The sequence below is a fragment of the Taeniopygia guttata genome, chromosome Z, assembly GCF_048771995.1.
Source record: "Taeniopygia guttata chromosome Z, bTaeGut7.mat, whole genome shotgun sequence".
Taxonomy (NCBI): domain Eukaryota; kingdom Metazoa; phylum Chordata; class Aves; order Passeriformes; family Estrildidae; genus Taeniopygia; species Taeniopygia guttata.
Window position 1 is genome coordinate 42,357,204 of NC_133063.1, and position 20,267 is coordinate 42,377,470.

Here is a 20,267-nt window from a genome sequence, read left to right on the forward strand (position 1 = left end):
ATGTGGATGTCGCTCCTGGGGATGTGGGTTAGTACTGGACTTGTCAGTGGTGGAGGAATTGTTGGACTTGATAGTCTGAGAGGTCTTTTATAACACAATGCTATGATTCTATATAAAGATGACTGCAAATTAGACTGTGTAACTGACTACTCTACCTCAACCTGGAAACTTGAAAAATAATCTCTTTTGTCTTAGGAAGGGTGAGGGAAGCTGAGAGCTCTGTGGTTTTGGATTAACCAGTACAGTAAAAGTCTGTAATTAAATCAGAGCATCCCCTTCTAATGGATGGACACCATCCAGAAAACAAGAATATTATCAAAGGCCAAAATGTATATAGCAACACCACCGTGATAAGAACAGCCTTGCTACAAAGGGCATTGCTAAATTCCAGGAAGAAACAGAGATGGATGAAATTAATCCAGACTCTGAGTAATGGTGAAATCACTGCATGTTCTGAAGGCACAAAGATTTTAGATAAAGCTTGTCTGATGTAATCACATTAGCCATCAAATTAGATCCCCAGAGTATGGGTGTTTTTCAGTATGTATCATCACCCTATGTTTGCCATTTGAGATAAATAGAATAAACTTAATCACAAATTATGCATTTTTAAATTAAAATAATAAAAGAGAAAATAAATAATTTTTCTATTTAAGTAATTTTGGAAAGGTCCTAGTGCTCAGTTTACTTTTTAATTTTGCACCTTCTGTCAAACTGATGATGTTCACAGTAGGATATTTTCTTTTCTTCTCCCCCCCAAAAAATGTAATGAGAAAAAGAAAATCATACTGCACACATATACATAAACACACATAAATGCAGAAACACACCCACAGAACTCGAATATCTGCTAAAAAATAAAAATAATAACTTTGAAACACCAAGCGCGTCTGAAGGAAAAATATTATTAAATACATAATTTTCCCATTAAACCATATTTTAAAATAATTTCACATTACAATTATTATCCATCTTAAATGTTTTCTGAACTACACAACAGAGAAATGATTGTGTGACATCAATGGCAAAGTCACTCACAGCTTTAGCAAATCTCACAAAGCAGTGGATCACTGTTAAGATTCAAAAGATTTCCAGAAACACCACACTTTCTTAGTGTCAGAATTTTATTTGGAAAGAAACATTACGGGTTGTTATGATTTTGGAGGATGGTTAGGGATCACATCCTGGGTCATTCGCTGTCTGTAGACCTCAGCTTAAGTAATGCTGGTGAAGGAAACTTTTATCTTCATTGGAGAAAAACAACATGGCTACACCTTCTATTTGTCTGCTCCAACTGTACTAAAAGGCAAATAAAGGAGATACAGAGCTGGGAAGGCTTGTGGAGAGAAAAAAAAACCCAAACATTTTTAGAATTGAGAATCCTGAATTCTAAGATCTAAGTGGTTTGTCTGCAGTTTAGATAAAAATATATGGCACATGTCTGGGTCTAATGTATTTTTAATGCATTAGTAAATTGCATTAACAAATGAAATGAAAAACAAGCATAGCAGGTGAAAGAAGAGCATGGCAGTGTAGAGAGAGAAAGAAGAAATGGATTTTCAGAGCCTATGATTGCTGTTTTTTACATGAGCTGGCTCATGTTCAACATTTTTTAAAATGTTTGGATTTGTGTGTAAACGTAGATATCAAAATCATGATTTGGGTTCCCATTTAAAATTTATCATAGTGGAAAATCTGCAAATCAGTACCTAAATGTAGATTTTAGGCAGCTCCTTCTAAAGAACTCACAATCAGAATCTCAAACCCCATCAAAATTGATTGATTAGGCTAGCACTGGCCTCGTGTCTAATTGCATTTGTTAATACAGGTCAGAATCCTCTGAAATCCCCTGAAAAGTTTGGATGGGGCTCTTACCAGCCTGGTCTAGTGGAAGGTGTCCCTATCCAGGGCAGGGATTGGAATGAGATGATTTCTAAGGTGCCTCCCAAACCAAGCAAGTCTGTGATTCTGATTCTGTGATTCTGTGATTCTGTGATCTAGCCTACCTCCACATCACTAGGGCCTGAAGCTGAATTTTCCATGTGCTTTCCATGGAGCATGGACCAGCCCTCTCTCCAGAGAGCTAAATAAGCCCATGTGCATTTTTTCAGTTCTACAGCATTTTTAATCTTGCCGGTATTTAAGCTGCAAGCATGAAAAACAGTTACAGCAATTGCAGATATCCCTGTTTATAGGAATTTAAAGGAAACATTCAGCATAAAATTCACCAAGCAGCATCCTGCTGTTTGAGCAGTTACATTTTAAACACCATTAAACTTGATGGAAATCACAGCACACAGCAGCACAAAAACCTTTTGGCAAACTTAATTGCAGAGGCAAATTCCTCTCTAGGATAGGTGGGACATTGTGGCACAGTTTTCTTCATCATTTGTCCATCCCCATACCACCTAATTAGTTAATCATGCCCACAATTAGCTAAAGTATGCCACCACCAATAAGTTCCACTCACTTCCCCAACTCTCTTCCCCACACATGCTAAGATAGGTCCTGTATTCATGCAGGCAGCACAAGGCCACACAGGACTCTGTAATATTTAATCTGAAATGTTTTTGGAGACAATTTATTGGTTGTCTCCCTTTGGTGAGATTTAGAGGTTGGACAATGGGATGATCATTTTCTTTTGATGGTCTCAGGGGTAACCAATTGTGTGTCCTTCTACACCTCACCCTCTGCAGAATTCTGCCTGCCATCATTTGTCTTTAGCAAAGAAAAATCTAATAAAAAGGCAACCTAAAAATTCCCTTTCTAGTGCAAATAACACATAGAGAATTTGTGCTGGAAAGAGAATATTTGCAGTGGACAGTGAGTTCATTCTTTGTACAAACAGGAAAGGCCAGGCCAGTCCTGACATGAGATGAGTCACATCCACTGCCTTCTACCCCCCAGGCAATATTTAACTGTTCAACCTCACAGACCCATGTTTCAGCACTCCCAGTGAGGACAGCAGAGCCACCTTGAAATAAAAAATTTTTTGTTCTCTTCATCAAGCTTTCATCCCAGACTGAAAGAGGGAAAGGTAATTTATTCATTTGAAGTAACTGAATCAAATAACTGAATTTAAAATGCTTGCCATAATCCTCAAGGCATGAAACATAGGCCTTGGAGGAATGGTCATAGAGCTCTTCTGTGTTTTTAAGGGCTATTGAGGGCTCAGGGAATGATAATATCTGCTATGCATGGAGAAATAGCCAACCTTTTTGACATGCAAGCTCTTCTCTTAACCTGAAAGAGAAGCAGCACCTGTCAGTTTTAAATCTGGGTGGAGAACAACTGTTCTATGTTACACTTGATATGGTAAGCAGTTAAATCATCTGAAGGAAAATTAGTGTTCACAGGGAAAAAGGTGATAATCTTCAACAGGGAAAAGCAGAGCCAGGTGATTCATCACCTGTAGGAAAGGTAGGAGCTTGCAAACGGAAGAAGGAAAACAAAGCACACCTCACATCAACCGTTTTTCCTGAATACAGGATTTTTAGTCTTCAGTGCAGCTTTGAATTCCAATTCACACATTTGTTTTTTTGAATGATTTGGTGTGGGGTTGTTTGGAAGGAGCAGTTTAGCTTTCCCTTGAGATTCAGGACTGAGAGGTCAGAGCTAGAGGGGTTATTCAGTGAGAAATCTCCTCTCCCTGATAGCCTGATGCTTCTGTCCCTTATTGAATTCTCTTAGAAACCTGTGCTTCTACATGAAGTTTCCAGGAGAACACACTTTGCATGGGAAGACATTCCTTGCATTAAGGTATTACAAAGGTGTCCTACAAGAAAAACTCACAAATTTTGAAGGCTGCATCATGAAAGTAATTAATTGTGATGGCTGTGGAAATGTGTTTTGAAACATATGTACTCTTGCAGGACAGCCTGCCTTCATCCAGAGTATTGGGTTTTGGGGGAAAGTTTACAGGAGCTGGGGAATGCTTTGAAAAGGCTCCAGAAATCTAGAAAAATCCACAGAAAATCATTGTGTATAAAAGACAGATAGCACAGAAAGCACAGAAAGTTAAGTAAAGAAGAATACTTCACAGAATACTTCACAGAGTATTCTTCTCTACTACACAGAATGTGAAGTAGAGAAGAATAGGCTGTTGTTGACTCTAAGAAATTATTCCTCCTACCTATGTATATTATAAACTCAAGCAAATACATAAATAACTGTGTACACACAGATTTGTTACACTAGTAGATGACATGGAGTGGCTCCAAAAGTAAACTCAACTGAGCCAAAACCCACCTGCAAACACCTTTCCAGCCCAGGCAAGGGCGGTTATGAAGCACCTAAATAAAGCAAACTTGACAAATAGTGGTGCAACTTCCCAGGGCCAAAAACCCACAGAGCTGGAGTCCCCCTGCTTGCTTGAAAACATGGAGAGGAGTATTCATGACTAGCTCCATTATTCCCACTACTTCTGTTCCTATTTGTTTTTCCAGGAATTATTGAAGTGACTGACTGTCACATGTTGGGATATGACCCTCCTGACCAAATACAGCAGTACATGAAAAGCTACTGAAGCAGCACATGACACATTTCATTTCCTCAGGAATATCCGACTTGACTTGTGTGAGGGGAAGCAGCCTTCGCAGGTCCTTTCCACCCTCCAGGTCCCAGCTGCACCAAAATCAAAACAAAATCATGAAAGAAGTTCAATGTGAGTGCTTTCCTGCCCTAAAATACTTTGAATAGTGCAAGTCCACTATAAACCTGCTCTATGGGGTAAAATTGAGAGAAGCTCTATAAAGCTGAAACTTTTAAAACAACATGTTTTTATGAAAGAGCTAGAAATCCACAGGGTTTGAACTTTCATTGAGTTGTTCTATGTTCTCCTTTTCTTTCATGATGCAAGAAATTAAAAATACATCAGTCATAATTCTGATTTCACTTTATCAGCACAATAGACTGTCAGAATTACTCCTGTTTACACTAGTACAAAAGGATATTCTGACAGATCCAAGAAAACTCAGACTTATTAAAAGCAATAAATAATTGTTATGACCCCAGAGAAGCAAAATCTACTACTCTACTTGTTTTGTGTATGACTTCAGAGATTAGGGGAACCTGCTACTTAATTGCTCAGAGGGACACTAATCTTGTAAAGTTCTTTTCCTAGCAGAAGTTATCAAATAGAAGCAGGACTCCTTAATAAAATTACAGTTATTAAATTCTCCCTTTTGCTGGGAACTTACTTGGTCCAGAAGCACTTGCCAAAAACACTTAGAAGAAAAAATCAGGCTGCAGTATCAAGATCTGGAAAATTCAGATAAGATAGAACTGAGGATTAATTTCACAGTCTGCTCTGTACATGTATGTTATTTAGTCATATATACTTTTTCTTTCCCACAGATTAAAATTTCACACCAAGCAATAGTAGAGAAAGGGAAAATTCCTATACGGCATGTTCTAGCCAAATGGAGGTGTCAAAAATATGGTTTCCAAAATCACTTTTGCCCATGTAGCATTTTTCGGATCCAACATATAAAATTTCTGATAATGCAGTTACTTGCCCAGTGGCACTTCAACCTCTCTTGGAGACAATTCTGAGTAACTGCACGTTTTCAGTAAAACAGTGAAAAGAATGGGTTTTGCCTATTAAAAAAAAAAAAAAAATTCCCTGAGATAGTTGTGAGATGTGGCTGTAGATATCTGGGCTGAAAATGAGGCTGAATAAATTTTGGGCAGGTCATTGGTATCTTGAAATATGGTACTGTAATATGAGTACCTATCACAGAATCACTGAGGTTGGATAAGACATCCAATATCAAGTCCAACCTTCAACATATCCACCCCCACAATTCTCTGTTGGCAGATGACTGGGGAGTAACAGGACCAGCACTTATGATCCACCCCCAAAATGCTCTCCCTCTGCTTTCTCTGAAAGGCAGTGGAGGTACCTTTAACTGCTGGAGAGACCATCTGTGCTGCTAATAGCAGCAACAGAAATTGAGGAAGGAAGTTCCTACATCAGGCTGTGGGCTGTGTTCTGCTGACAGCATCCTCTGAACCTGTCTGTTCTGTTCCAGGTCTGGTGCTGTTGGTGCTACCACGTCACAGGGGATGCACCAGCCAGAGCCGCCTGCCCAGGCTCTGTTCAGTTCTGCACAGCTCACACTCCCTTTGATCCATCTCTCAAACTGTGCCCAAAACAACCCATCTGACTGCTGAATGGAATAGGATTTGCTGTGGGAAACATGGCTCCTGTAGGCTGCTCATTATTAATAATTATAGCAGAATAGAAAGCACACAGCTAATTGCTGATCCCCTGCTATAACCTGATAGATTAATAGAAGCAGTTCTTTCTCCTCAGGAGAGTAGGCTCACTTTCACATTACAAAAATAATTAAAGTGTAATCAAGTGCTGAGAAGCCACCCAGGAGGTCTGTGCATAATAGCCCATGGACACGTTTTGTCTTTTGTGCCCACAACTGCTCACAAAGCAACAAATCTGTCCTGCCATCAGATCATGATTCCTGCTTGCACAGGAGAAAGTGGAAGAGTGACTTCTGCAGGAGAGCTCTGCACTTTTTACACATTTCACATGGAAAACAATCACAGGAGACTAGACTTCCCCTCAGCATTTTTCCCTCTCCAGGGTCACTTCAGCACTAAATTCTGTTTTGGTGCAGGTGTTAAAGATTTAGGTGCCTTCCCAGCAGCTAAAACAAACCTTAAGATTGCTGCAGCTTTGGAAAAAGCAGCACAAACCCCAAGCTCTAGAATAGCAGATCAATAAATTTTCTTGTGGCTTTTTTTCCTCCCATTCTAATTATTCTTTAAACTCATAAATAATTTTAAGAGGGAAGATCAGTGGAAAATTTCCACCCACACACACTTACTTCTCTATAACTAATTTGCAGCTTCTTTGCACTCCAGGGTGAAAATTACTGAGATACTCATTGTTTATCTTCCCTGTGCCTGGAGGTAAAACTCCCCTGCAATGACCACGTTTTTACTCACAGGGTTTCAGACAGGAGATCTTCATCTTCTTAAGCAAGAGGCAAAATCTACTTATTCATATATTGGTGCTATTTTAAAAAACATAAAACAAAACAAAAAAAAATAAAAAAGAAAAAAAGAAAGCAAAATGCCTATAGAAAAATTAACTGTGGTCATTACAAATGGGAAGAGAAAAAAATTTTCACCCTCCTAATTTTGGATGCTCTGTTCATATTTTTGGACAGAGAAGAAAATATTACAAAAATATTAACTCACCAAAAGACCAAAGTCAATAGGTTGAATTTCACCGACTTTAAATGGGAAAGAAAAGGAATAATTACTTTATCCTATCTGATTTCTACAGACCATTGCACATGTCTTTCATATTTTATCTTGATCCCACATCACAGTTAGAACTAGGCATTTCAGTCATTGAGAGTTTAAACTACTGTCTTTCACAGAGCAAAGGAAAAAAAAAAACACAAGAAAAAAAAAAAACAAACCCACACACAAAATAACCCAATAGCACTAATGCCAAAGGCCCTTCAGTTACTTTACCAAGATCTGTTCAGTATGGGAGTCACAAAACAAAGGAAAAAAAATTAAAGATTCAAACTTTCCCCAAAATCTGAATCAAAATGGCAATTCCCAGAACCAAAGTCTAGGGAAAGCTTCTTTCAAGACCCGAACCCAGCAGGCTCTGGATGTGTTGACAACAAATAGTGCAGGACTCTGGAGAAAGAGGCTTCACCTTTCCATTCTTCAATACTATTCCAATTTGTCCAGTGCCCTTGGGTGCAGTGGTTCGTATTTATTTCTTTAAGTCATTGTTATATGGTTTGTTCTGTTATCCCCCTATGTTTTCCCCAAGTTGGTTTCTTCCTAATTGTGCCTTCCTACCATCTGTCCCTCAAGGTATCCCCTCCCTTTATTCCAGACCCTTCCCTGCTTCTCAAGGCAACCCTGCCCCTTATTCCAGAACATTCTCTGCCACTCAGTGCCTGGACCAATTCTCAGCCAAGATTTTTCTTCCTCCCCCTATCCTGGTTGGTATCTGCCCCTGAACTCCCCCTCTAGTGCCACCTTATTGGTTATCATTTTGTGCCTGCACTTGGTTTTGCTATGCCTTAAAACCCCGTGCACAGAAGTGGTCGGTGCTCTCTGCATCCTGATCCCTCTGACTTCAATAAACTAGTTGGACTGTCACGACTGTGGAGAGTGTCCTCTTTCTCCCTTGTTCAGTCCCTGCCCTGCTGCTGAGGAATACTACCTCTCTGTGTGGAGCATTGCTAGCTCTAAGGTTCTGCCTTGGCCTTCACCCCAGTCAAGGCAGTTCCCCACATTCACTGCTCCACTGGAGCAAAAGAGAGATAGCCCAGGTTTCAGTGGCACTCAGGCTCTGGCTATGCTGAGGTGGTCTTCACATTCTGAACCATTTTCTATAATTGGTATTGAGACTTCTGTTTGTTCCGACTTCTTTGGCTTTATGTCTTTAAGATCCTTTGTCTTTGAGATTTTTAAAAAACTCTTGTTAGATGGAAAAGTAGTGAAATTGCATTTTGAAATGAAATGCATTCACTGTCTCACAGAATTCCAGAATCAGTTAAGGCTGGAAGGGACCACAGTGGGGTCATCTGGTCCTACCTCCCTGCTCCAGCAGGGCCCTCTCAGAGCACAAGGCACAGGATTGTGTCCAGAGGGGTCTGGAATATCCCCAGTGAGGGAGACTCCATCCCCTCTCTGCACAATCTGTCCCAGTGCTCGGTCACTGCCCAGGACAGAAGTTCTCCCTCATGTCCAGGTGGAACTCCCTGGGCTCAGTCCCTGCTCGCTCCTCTGGTGCCATTGCTGGGCCCCCGGAGCAGAGCCTGGGCCCTGCTCTGACCCTTCCTGCACACAGGGACAGACAGGGATGGGGTTCTCTCTCAGCTGGGGCTCCCTTCAGGCTGAGCAGCCCCAGATCCCTCAGTCTTTCCGCAGCAGGGTGATGCTCCAGACTCTTCCTCATCTTTGTAGCCCTTTGCTGGACCTGCTCCAGGAGCTCCATCTCTCTCTTGTCCTGAGGAGCCCAGACTTGGACACAGCACTCCAGAATAAACATTTTCCAAAAGTAAGAAAATTGTCTCCACTGTAACTTGTCCCATGGAAGTATTTTTAATACTTTAATTTTTCTAATGAACATGACTACAGATGAGGAAAAAGTGGTTGAAGAGTGGCCTCTTGTAGGAGTCTCATTTTGATGTCATAAGGAATTTCCTTTCAGAGCTCTGAACAGGATATTGCCTCTGATTTGGGTCAAGAGTCAAATACCTTTTCCAACAAATGGGAATTAATACATCCAGGGAACTCCTTCTGAAGTCTCTGCATGAAGAATGCAACTCCCGTGTTTCTGGGGTTTTCAGAGGTGTCTAGAGGATGGGGACAGAGGATGGAAAAGGCAGCAGTGCACTGGAATACTTTTATAAAAAATTGTGCCTACTTGAGTTCAGTTTCACAGATATTGTAACCGATTTTTACCTCCTGCTCTTCTGGAGTAAAATGGTTGCACCACACTTCTGAAAAACTAATAGGACAAAAATTGTGTACAATATGGGGATTTTTCTGTAATCTTTTACAACACAAATAACATACTGACATTCACATCCTTTTTTTAAAATTACTGTTTGGTTGGTGATTATTTGCAGGAGATAAAGTTTGAAGGCTTTTACATTAATTAAGTTTCATCTTTTTAGACTGTTCTTTACATGTAAAGGTAATTGGTTTTAGTTGTTATAAATCTTGTGTAAAATTCCTCAAGCAATAAACACAAGCTGTATCTCAGTAATTGTCTATTGACTACACTTTCCAGTATGAATTAATTTTCAATTACAAACTTCCTTTCTTACAGTATCAGGTTGGAAGTCTGCATTTTGAACACGTAAATATTCTCATCTTGTGCAAATTTGTCTCACATTATACTGGAAGAAGAAGAGACAGATTCATTGAGCAACCATCAGTCTGAATATCAATGCAGCATGACAATAACAGTTGCATGTCAAAACTCAGGTTTCCTCTGCAAATTCCCAGACAGCAACACAGACTCGTTTCCAACCCTCATTATTTTTATTGCTGTTACATTGTGCTCTTCTCTGCTTCATCTTTAAAAGTTAATGGCTTGATTAGGAAGGGGATCCTAAACTCAGTAAAACTTTCACGACCACAAATGGCGTCTTTTCCTACTGAACTGGGAGTAGTTACTTACAGGTAGGATAGGCTGAGCTATCACGTCTCTTTCTGAAAACAACTACAGCAAGCCTTTCACAAGTGTTTATCTGGAGTTAGGTGCCCACAGTTTGCTGATGCTTTCAGAGATGTCCCAACGTACCTACCTGCAATTTTTGTTGTGGGACACGTTTCATGTAAAAGCAGCTGAACCCCATCTTCAAAATCCACAGGATTTACCCAGCACCACAAAATCTAGTGATCCACAGGGGTATAAGCTATGATGAGGGAGTTGACAAATATCCTCCCACATCACATCTGGGGAAGACATGATGGCTTGGGGCCTGACCTGCTGGAAAGAGCATCAAAGCCCTCTGGGAAAAAAAAAAAAAAAAAAAAAAAAAAAAAAAAAAGGCTGATTCAAATAATACAAAATACCATAATGGGCTATTGCTGCCAGAAAAGGAGGTCTCCAACCTTTTTTGTCCCTTCCTCACAGCTCCCACCCTCCCCTGTTCTGACTCTGGCTGTAATAATTTTATTAAATAAAATAGCAGAAAACTCCTACCACTCTTCCCCCCACTTGAGAGATGGGGTCCTAAGAACTCCAAAAGCAGCACCAAACTAATGGACAGGAGAATAGACCCTGGAAGGGAAGGCTGGAAGTAGCTCCTACCCCAGAGTCACAGATGTGAGCTTTGAATCCTTTCCCTCGAAGGCTCAGGCATCCTGACTTTGCAAAGGTCTTGTAACACTCAGAGAGAAATAATCCCATGTGGTTTCCCACTTGCTGCCCACAGGCTTTCCAATGGGACTGGGTGCCCAAGATTTCTTGTGTCTTTCCTCGAGGAGTGTCTTGGATACCCCATGGCATCTAAAGGCCCTGGACATGTATGTATAGGCACATGAATTTCTCCATCAGCTATCTCAGGTGATGCCACTATATTTCAGTGACTTTAAAGGGTTGTATTTCCTCCAAGAAAAGGGGATATATTAACTCTTAATTATTGCATAAAGTGTGAAAGAGCAGAAGTTTGTTTACAAGCAGTTCAAGTAAGAGCATATTGAATGCTTCTTAAGGTATAAAATAGGAACTAATAAACAAGAGATTTCAAGGTATGTGCTCAGAACATCTGCATTTCAAATTTCCGAGTTCCTATTCAGGAATTTAAATTTAACTGGCTAGGTGTTACTATATTTCTGATAGGAAAAAAAAAAAAAAGAACATGCAACATATACACATATGTCTGTAGATTATCCCACACTTGGGCATTTATCCAAGAAATAGATATTTTTCTATTCTTTGGTATTTGACATAACTGAAAAAAGAAAAAAAAAAAAAAGAAATAAAAATATCAATACTCCCTGTGCAGGAATCCTGGGAATGGGACTGAAAAGAACATGATGGTACAGGCACATAAAAGTGAAAGTTGACCATGTCACTTGACCACTGCAACATGAAAAGCTCCATTAGCGAGATTTGTCCTTTTCCGTCTCTTTTCCTCCGTGCAGGATTTGTCCTTCAGTCTGTGAAATAAAGACTTCAGCAAACAGTGCCATCATATGGGCCCTCTGTGGAATTGCATGCACTCAGTGAGATCCTAGCAGGAAAAGGAAGAAAAAGAAAACCCCACACTTCAGCATTTCTATTAATTTCATCCTATCTTTTCATCTCTGCTCTGGAAATTCTCTCTAGCAAGAAACTGAAGGTTTTATTGTGTCTTACACAATAAGGTGAAAAGTTTCAGCGCAGTAACTTGGTGCTTGCAAATTTCTCACTTCAGGTTAATTGTCTCTTCAGAGCATGTGACCCACACTGCCGACAGGCAGAATAAAACAGTTCTGTATACTTCTAATGGATTTATTTAAAAGGATTATGTGAGGAGCCAATTTACTTTTGATTTGTCTCAACCCTGGTTGTCAGCGGCCTGTGGGGGAGGGGCTGCACATGTACCATGTCAAGGAGGCAGCTAGGAGAAGATGGAGGAAAACCTTGACTCTGGGAAAACTTTGCCTGGCAACCAGTTCATATCTTTCATGGGACAGGCAGTCAGCAGGGGAACATCAATGACACTGAACCTTCCAGAAGTATCCTGCAATCAATGGCAAAATGTCTCTACCAATGGACTGCAGTAGGACAATAGATTGGGCCAGCGGTCTCCAGTCAGCAGGTGGAGCTTGGGAGGAGCCAGGGGCATAAAAAGTAACAGCGTCACAAGCTCTCTGGGCTTTTGAATCTTAGAAAGGTAGGCCCCAGCCTGCCTTTTGGCACTCCTGCCCTCACTGGCTTGTGCTTGCCTCTGTCCTGCCTCCCTGTGTCCCTGACCTACAGCCTGCCTGCTTCTCTGTGTACCTGCCTGAGTCACCTGTGTCCAGCCCTGCCCAGCTCTGAGCCTGACCACTACTGTGATCCTTGCTGTGACCCTGTCCAGGCTTCTGGACCTCCCCTCTGCATGCTCCCTTGCCTCATGTCACCTGTCAGCACAGGAATTGTCCCCAGGCAGGCAGCATGCACAACCCCCGCCTTGTGGATGTCAAGAGCACTCCCCAACCCCTGGTGGTAAAGCCCTCCTTTTCCCCCTGTCTCCCTTCTCACTCCCTCCCATTTTGCTTCCTCTTGCTCTGTCTTTTCTAACCCTCTTTAGTAGGCTTAATTTCATTCCTGGCTGTGGGAGACAAGAAATCCTGCTCACTTTAGCTCAACAGAAAGCACTCTGGGAAAGGTTCAGCTAACAGTGAGGTACAAACCAGGTCCTGTAACCAGATATCAGGTTATACTGGCATGTGCTTACCTTGTGTATGAGGCAGTGATAGGCTGGGAAGGTGCATGGATGACACATGATCAGAGAGCTGATTGAGTAAAGGGATGCATGAACAGTGACTCTGCAGGGACAGCGAGCCAATACATGCTTGTTTGGGTTAAGTTTAGAACATAAAAGTGTTTTGTTTGTTAAAATAAACAATCTTCGGGACAAGCAAGGAGGTCCATATGTCTTTGTTCCCCATTGCTATGCCTGACCATCTATTTGTAAAATAACTTCTCACAACTCCCACAGTGCAACATGACATTTTAATTGGTGGCAGCAGCAGTCAGGGTGGCCCCGGCCTAGGCAGACACCAGTAGCTGCATTATCGTCACTGCAGATGCAACTACAAGTAATGCTAGTGCAGATTCACAGAAAAAGATGACAAGAACTTCTCACTGATCACCTGGGACATTGATAGGCTGGATCTAGGAAGTACGAAAGATCGAGCTAGTCGAATCTGTACATACCTGGTGTTATACAGTCCACATATTGTGTTTTTACTGGAGGTCATCTCACCAATCTCTCTCTTCTGCAGATGAAATCAGGCAATTACTATTATCCCAGGTAACACAGATGAGTATTTCACTGTCATCATGTTAAAGAAATGAAGAGTGAAATTACTGAAACATGAAATAATGCCTTTTCTGACAACTACCATGAGGAGAAACCTTTCAGCTTCACATGTAAGCATATCTGGAATTAAACTTTGCCTAATGACCTCTCATCTGGAGAGTACTAAAAACACTCAAAGGAACATATAATGCAGCTGCAAATAGTGTTAAACTAAATGCAGAAGGCATCTGAGTCAACCACTCTCATATTTTGAGGGGATATTTGGTAGTTTTAAATACCTTTGTTTTTGGTGAGGATGGAAAAAGCCAGCCAGAAGTGATTTTTGCTGTGAGGAGCTGCTAGCAGCTTCCTCCATGCCTGGCAAAACCAATCACTGGCTAGCTTTGAGAATAGGCACAACAACGCTAAGACATTTAGAAAAGCTGCTAATGTCTCTATGAGAACATAGTTAAGATAGACAGAAACCACAGGAACCTCTCTTTCTCCCTGTCTTTGGAGTGGTGGTGGTGGTGGGGGCTGTTGGGCCCCTCTCCAGTGCGACCAGCCAGGCCCCCTTCTCGGAGGTGGTTGCTGGACCCTGTCCTGACATGACCGCCAGGCCATGCCACCGGGGGCCATCCTGGCGCCACAAGCAACCATGCAGCTGCCACCATCCCAATCCAGCAGCAACCACGTGGCCAGGACTATGCAAATGAAATCAGTGCGACCAGGGTGGTCCCGCACAGCCGCAGCTATCTTAGCATGGTTCGCAAAGGACTTTATTTGCTTGGCTGCTTTTAGCCAGCTATGTTGCAGACAGACAGACAAAAGTGGCAGCAGCAGCTTTTCTTTTTTAAAAAAAAAAAACCAACAAGCCACATGAAGAAAAGGCATAGAGTGAAGCCAGCAACTGGTGTGGCTTCCTCAGTGCCAGCTGGGATCACGTGATCAACAGTGAGAGGCACAATGAGTGATTCTCCAATCTGCAGCCTGGACGAGATGAACTTTTCAGTGCTGCCAAGCTCTATAAAATCTTTTCAACTGATACAATTTGAGAGCAAATGGACCTGCAGCCAGCAATTCTCTCCCGAATCAGAGAGAAAGAAAAGGTAAAGATGTCAACACAAATATCAGTGCAAAGGAGGGGGGGGGGGGGGGGGGGAAGAGGTTGTCCAAGCCTTAGAGCTGAGATTTTTCTGCAAGCTGTAGTGAGAACTATAATACAACAAACTGTTTCCCTGTAATTCATGAAGTGCATGGAGGGATGCAGAATTCACCCACAGCCTGTGAGAAAAGAGTGCTCACACGGGAACATGTGGATGATGAGAAGCTATGATTTGGTGAGAGGCTTGAACAAAGAGAGAGAGAACACTTGCTTTCAGAGATAGAGGAAAAGGACCCTTGCTTTTATCCTAAAACAGCTCATCCTTAAAAATTGCACCCCATGAACTAGTGTTTTTCCATGAACATGGAAAAACAATTGTGGAGTTGCCAGAACACTGTTTTTTGCCCATGGGAGAAGCTCACATTGTAGCATGTCAGGCGAGACTGACATTCGTGAAAATTAAACCACATTGGAAAAGTTCACATAGTGCTGTCTCTTGTGGGAAAGACCCTATGGCAGAAGAGACTCCTCTCCCTAAGCGAACTGAACAAAGATCTTTTCAAGTAATAAACTGACTACAAACCCCATGTTTTGTTTCCCTGCACTGTTGGTGGGAAGGAAAGAAGGGCTGGGGTGGGGTAAAAAGTGTTCTAAAGGTTTATTCTAGTTCTCATTATTGTTATAAATAAATCTGTTTTAGTAGGAGGGGTTAATAATAGTTAATTGTTTCTAGCTAATTGTTTCAAATGAGTTGTAATGAATTACTAATTAATGTAATGAATTGTTGTAATTAATGTAGTAAGTTACAAAGTTATATGTATTGTCAGTTAAGTGTGCGTGCATATCTGTCAATCCAGGAAAAGGGGATGGGTTGAATTAGGGAGTGATGTCACCAGCTCAGCCTGTGATTGGAGAGACTACCCAGCCAATAGTGCCTCAAAGTTCCAGAATGATTGGCTAGGAATGCACCACCTTATGCACCAACCACTGACTGGAAAAAGGACCAATCATCGAGAGGATCAAGAGTGCACCAATCCTGCCTCTTTAAGAGTCTTTAAAAAGCCCAGGGTGCTGAGCACCTGGGTCTTTCTGCTGAACTTTTTTCTAAGTAAACACCCTGTTGTAGCACACAGTTGCTTGTAACTCTGACTTGCTGCTGAGACCCTGGGCTTGTCCTGGGGCCTCATCTCCAGTTGTCTTTGCTTAACTATAGCAGAGGAGAATGAATGAATGATTTTTCATGGGTGCAATGGTGTTGGACCAGCGTCAACCCCCTACAGGATACAAGGTTAGCAAGGTAAATTGTGATTTATCTGACAATATGAAGGATGTCTGGGAGTTTTTGGATAAACCTGAACACACTGATGCTACACTTGAGACACCCAGTCCAACAGCAACCTGAACGCAGCCTACAAGTGTAAGATGAGTTTTGAAGGGTTTACTTTTGGCCTGCAGTAGAAGGGAAGCATTTTGCCCTTTTTCTGTGTGAGGTTTGTTCTCCCAAGGAGTGCTTTTTTCAGGGTCCCTGAGAGTTGGTTTGAAGGTGTGACCCTCTTCGGGAAGCTGTTTTGCCCCTTCTATTTTGAAATGTGTGTTCTAAAGAAAGTCTTCTGTGTGCTTTTGGAGGCTGCTTAATTCGGGCACTTAAAGAATATAAGATTTGAAGCGTGACCCTCCCCAAAAAATTTTCTGCCCAAGAACAGCTAGGAAACAGTAGCAATAAATGCTTTTGCTGTGACAGGGGAGTGGTACAGAGACCTATCTGCCCCCTTACTGGATTTCTTAGAAGCTTTCAGAGCACGACCCTCTGTGTCTGTGAATGGAGTGGGCAAAGGACCATTGGCACACTGTCCAAAGTGTCACAGACTGGGTCTCAGCCCTGTGGGCAAAAGCCAAGTCCAAGCCAGGAAAGGAGAAATCTTCCATTTGCGTGGTCTTGGGTGCTGCTCTATCTGCCACTGTACAAGAGAGGCCGTTGCCAGGAGACAGCAGCAATCAAGTCCCTTTAAGTGCTACTGCAGGTAGCACAGGTCCCTATTGTGGACCTGCAGGGGAAGCTGGAGGACAAAAGGGTGCACGATGAAAACCTGTGGCACATTTTATGGGACTTGCTAGCGACAGGAGCTGGCATGCTGGTCCCTGCCGTGATCGCACCAAGCCCTGCTACGGCACACACTTAAGAGCACCTATTAGTGAGTTAATATAATGCACTAATACTGGAAAAAAATAAAGACTGAACAATGCAATGGTCAAATTCAGGTCATAATTAAAATTAAATCAGTAAATCACTAGATTGTATCAATATAATATATAATGAAATCAAATTATGGGTTTGCACTGGTGTTATACTGAGTGTTGGCCCAACAGGTAAAGAAAACAAATATCCTCATATATGGTTCTGGTAGGCTCTTGGTAGATTTCCCTGGGAGAAATCTAACGCACGTCAATAGAGGCTTAAATTACAAAAAATATAGCTCTTGGTTGATTTTAACAGTCCTTCCTTGTGGGACTCTGCCAACGTGAGGTACAAATAGATTTAAGGCCATGGGAAAGACCCTTCTAGTTAGGGTGAAGAGAAATGGCTGCTGGGAGTTCTTATGTTAAGTAAATTATTCCATATAAGGTTGTGCTTCAAGCTACAATTAATGATTGGTTGGTCATGTTTGACATATAAGGTTATATTTCTAGTTCTTTTTTATGATTGAATCCCTACCCTCAGATGTACTGTATATATTGTGGTATGTTCCCCATTTTCAGGTCCTTTGGAGTTGATCCCAAACCTTCTGTGCCTTCTACTGTTGTTATTTTATCCATTAAAGTTCTTTTGTTCTCGGGCAACCCAATTGATCCACCCCTTTATTTGCCACACTACACCTGGCTGGCCCAGTTCCGTGGTTGTGGCATCTGAATTGCAATACCTCCTCAGTTCTCACTGCTATTAACACTGCTGCAGTTATTCTTAATTACCACCCTCTGTTTCAGCAGTGTAACACAGCATCTCCCTTAGGAATCCACCAGCATTGAATATTTAGACATAGGTAATTGGAGCTTTTGGGTAACAGTCTTTCTAACATAGAAGAATCCACTAAATAAAGCATTAAAAGTTTCTGTTTATTTAGAGAATTATTTAGGTGTCATCAATACTACCCTCATTGTGTTACTTTAAACACCTATGAATACAGCCCTTCTTTAAATGAATTAAAAATGATGAATCTGATTTCAGTCATTTGCAATATGAAAGAATACAAGAATTGGGCTGCTTGTCCAAAATACTACATTTTATAAGAGCTATTTTTGCTTTCTTTGCCTTGGGAGTCAACAGGTACATGAAATCAAGTGCACTGAATATTCAACGTGGTTGAGGACTTCAGTCAATACGTGTTCATTTTAAAGGTTTTGTGCCATAGGAAAAAACCCTCAAGAATAAATTTGTCCATTTCTGTTTGCCACATTAGCTGCAGCAGACGTAATGGTCCTGAAGAAATGAAGGGTGTTTGATAGATTTGGTGACAATATTTCAGCCAACAAAGCAGGTGTGGGATCTTGGAAACTAAGTAAATAAACGTACACTACTCAGACCTATATATTATTTTTCTTAGATAAATATTCAGGAGCAGACATTAATGGCTGATTCTAAGGGCTTTTGATCTCAAAAAAAAACTTACAGAAGATTTTATATTTTTTACCAGCATATGCTCTATATATAATTACAACATTTGGTGTGTTTTCTCTTTGTCCTCAGTTCAATGGACTCTCTACAATACTAATGAAAAAAAAAGACAATGTGTTCAAAATTCAACACTATTCACCTCGTTCTTTCTCTGAGGGCGCCTATCTCCATGGGCTACAGATGACTACACTCTTAACTTGGCTTTCCCCATTAGTAACCCAAAATTACCACTTAAAATGACATGGTCAAGCTGAATCTAAGCTGAGAGGTTTGATCCTTCAAACACTATCTTGAATATCTTAGAAAATATGCCATTCTTTCCATCTTTCTTCACTGTAGGGCTGTGGTCCTAACTACTATAACTCCTTGACCATGTAATCTTTCTGTAACCAGTGACAAGGCTTTCACAAAGAAAGAAATAGTGCCTAACTGCCATTCCACCATTTGACTGAAGAGATTTACCCTAATTTTAAAAAATACTTATGAATATCTTTTGGTAAAAACACTTAAAAGTATTTTAAATTGTTGCGGTGCTTGTCCCTCAGTCCAGCTTGCCCAGCACTTGTAGGCACTGCGGGCAGTGGGGGCCACCTTCCCGGGCCACGGATGGAAGGGACAGCGGCTTGTGGGTTTGGATCGACCAGACCCAAGGAGATGTGATGCGCCGTTGACAGAATGCACGGAGTCGTCCTTATGGAGGGATCTAAAGTCCAAGTTTATTGGCGCACCCCAAAGGGCTACATAAACTCAGGGGGAGATGCCTCCAAAAGGCCCCAAGCACAGTGCGCAGGGGATTATAAAGGGAGGCGGCAACAAGGGGTTGGGACGATGAGCCAATAGGGTAACAAAGGGGTGTAGCAACTGGGGTAAAGAGCAGGGAGAGGGTCCAATAGAGGGGGAGGGAGGAGGGGATTCTGGAGCCCAGCCTATCACTCGAGGCCTTGGATGGAACTTTCTAGGTGGAAAGAAGAGGCCTCCGAGTGACAGACAGGCCCCTGGGTGGGGTCAGGGGAATGACTCAGCAGGAATACGTACATAGTGGATGGAGGGAGGGAGGATTGATAGGTGGAGAGAGAGGAGGAGGAGGAGGAGGACAGGACCATTCTACATAGGGGGTTACAGAAACAACCATTAAAAGAGGAGCAACCTAAAAACACAACCCAACATTAAATATTATTTTTTCAAGTTATTTATCCCATTAGTTACCCACTTCATCTGTTCTAATAGGTATTTCCTCTTAAAACACTCTCAGAAAATGAAATAAACATAATACATTTTTATAAAAATAAACAAATAGCAAATAAAGAGTATCTCAACACCACAGGATTAGTGTTCAGATATTAGTTAGTTAGTTAAGCTACAGGCTTGGTAGCCAGTTGCTAAAGAGAGGAAACATACATTTCTTAGTGTTGGGGAAGATTAAATAGGAAAGCCTTATAAATATGCTTGCCTGGCAAAAGATTTAGAAAATACAGGGATTGAAATGCTAACAAGTTTTGAGATACCCAACCTTAGTTACTGAACAACTAGAAAACAATATTGCAGCCAGGATGAAGGCAATCCCCCCTTCTGGTTGAACAATGCCGTTACCTACAGATAGGTCCAAAGGTCAAATGGAATGTTCTATCTCACCCCGAATGTGTGGTTCATCCCACATCTGTAACCCTCCCCTGAAGCATCAGGTATCTGTAATCCCATAGGCCCAAATCTTGTTCCAGCCCACCTTGAAGCCCCCTGATAAGGAGTGCCTGAGTGTGGGAGGGGGTTCTGGAGACAGTCCCCCTGAGATGCCATGGAAGGCAACCAATGTGTGAGTTCCCGCCTCCCCCGATGTCAATCTTTTGTAAGCCATCTCTCAGTTCCAGAATGTTCCTTGTTCTCTGTACCCCCATTTGTTCCTTCCTAATAGCCACTCCTTCCTCTTGTCCCCATTGGTTGTTACCCTATCACTTATCCTCTACTCCTCCCTTGAACCTTTCCCTCACTA

General features: G+C 41.7%; 1 pseudogene; it reads left to right on the top strand.

The window, feature by feature from the left end:
• The first annotated feature begins 12,655 nt into the window (after positions 1 to 12,655).
• On the top strand, positions 12,656 to 13,794 carry LOC105760849 (tyrosyl-DNA phosphodiesterase 2-like; annotated as a pseudogene).
• Positions 13,795 to 20,267: the final 6,473 nt, after the last annotated feature.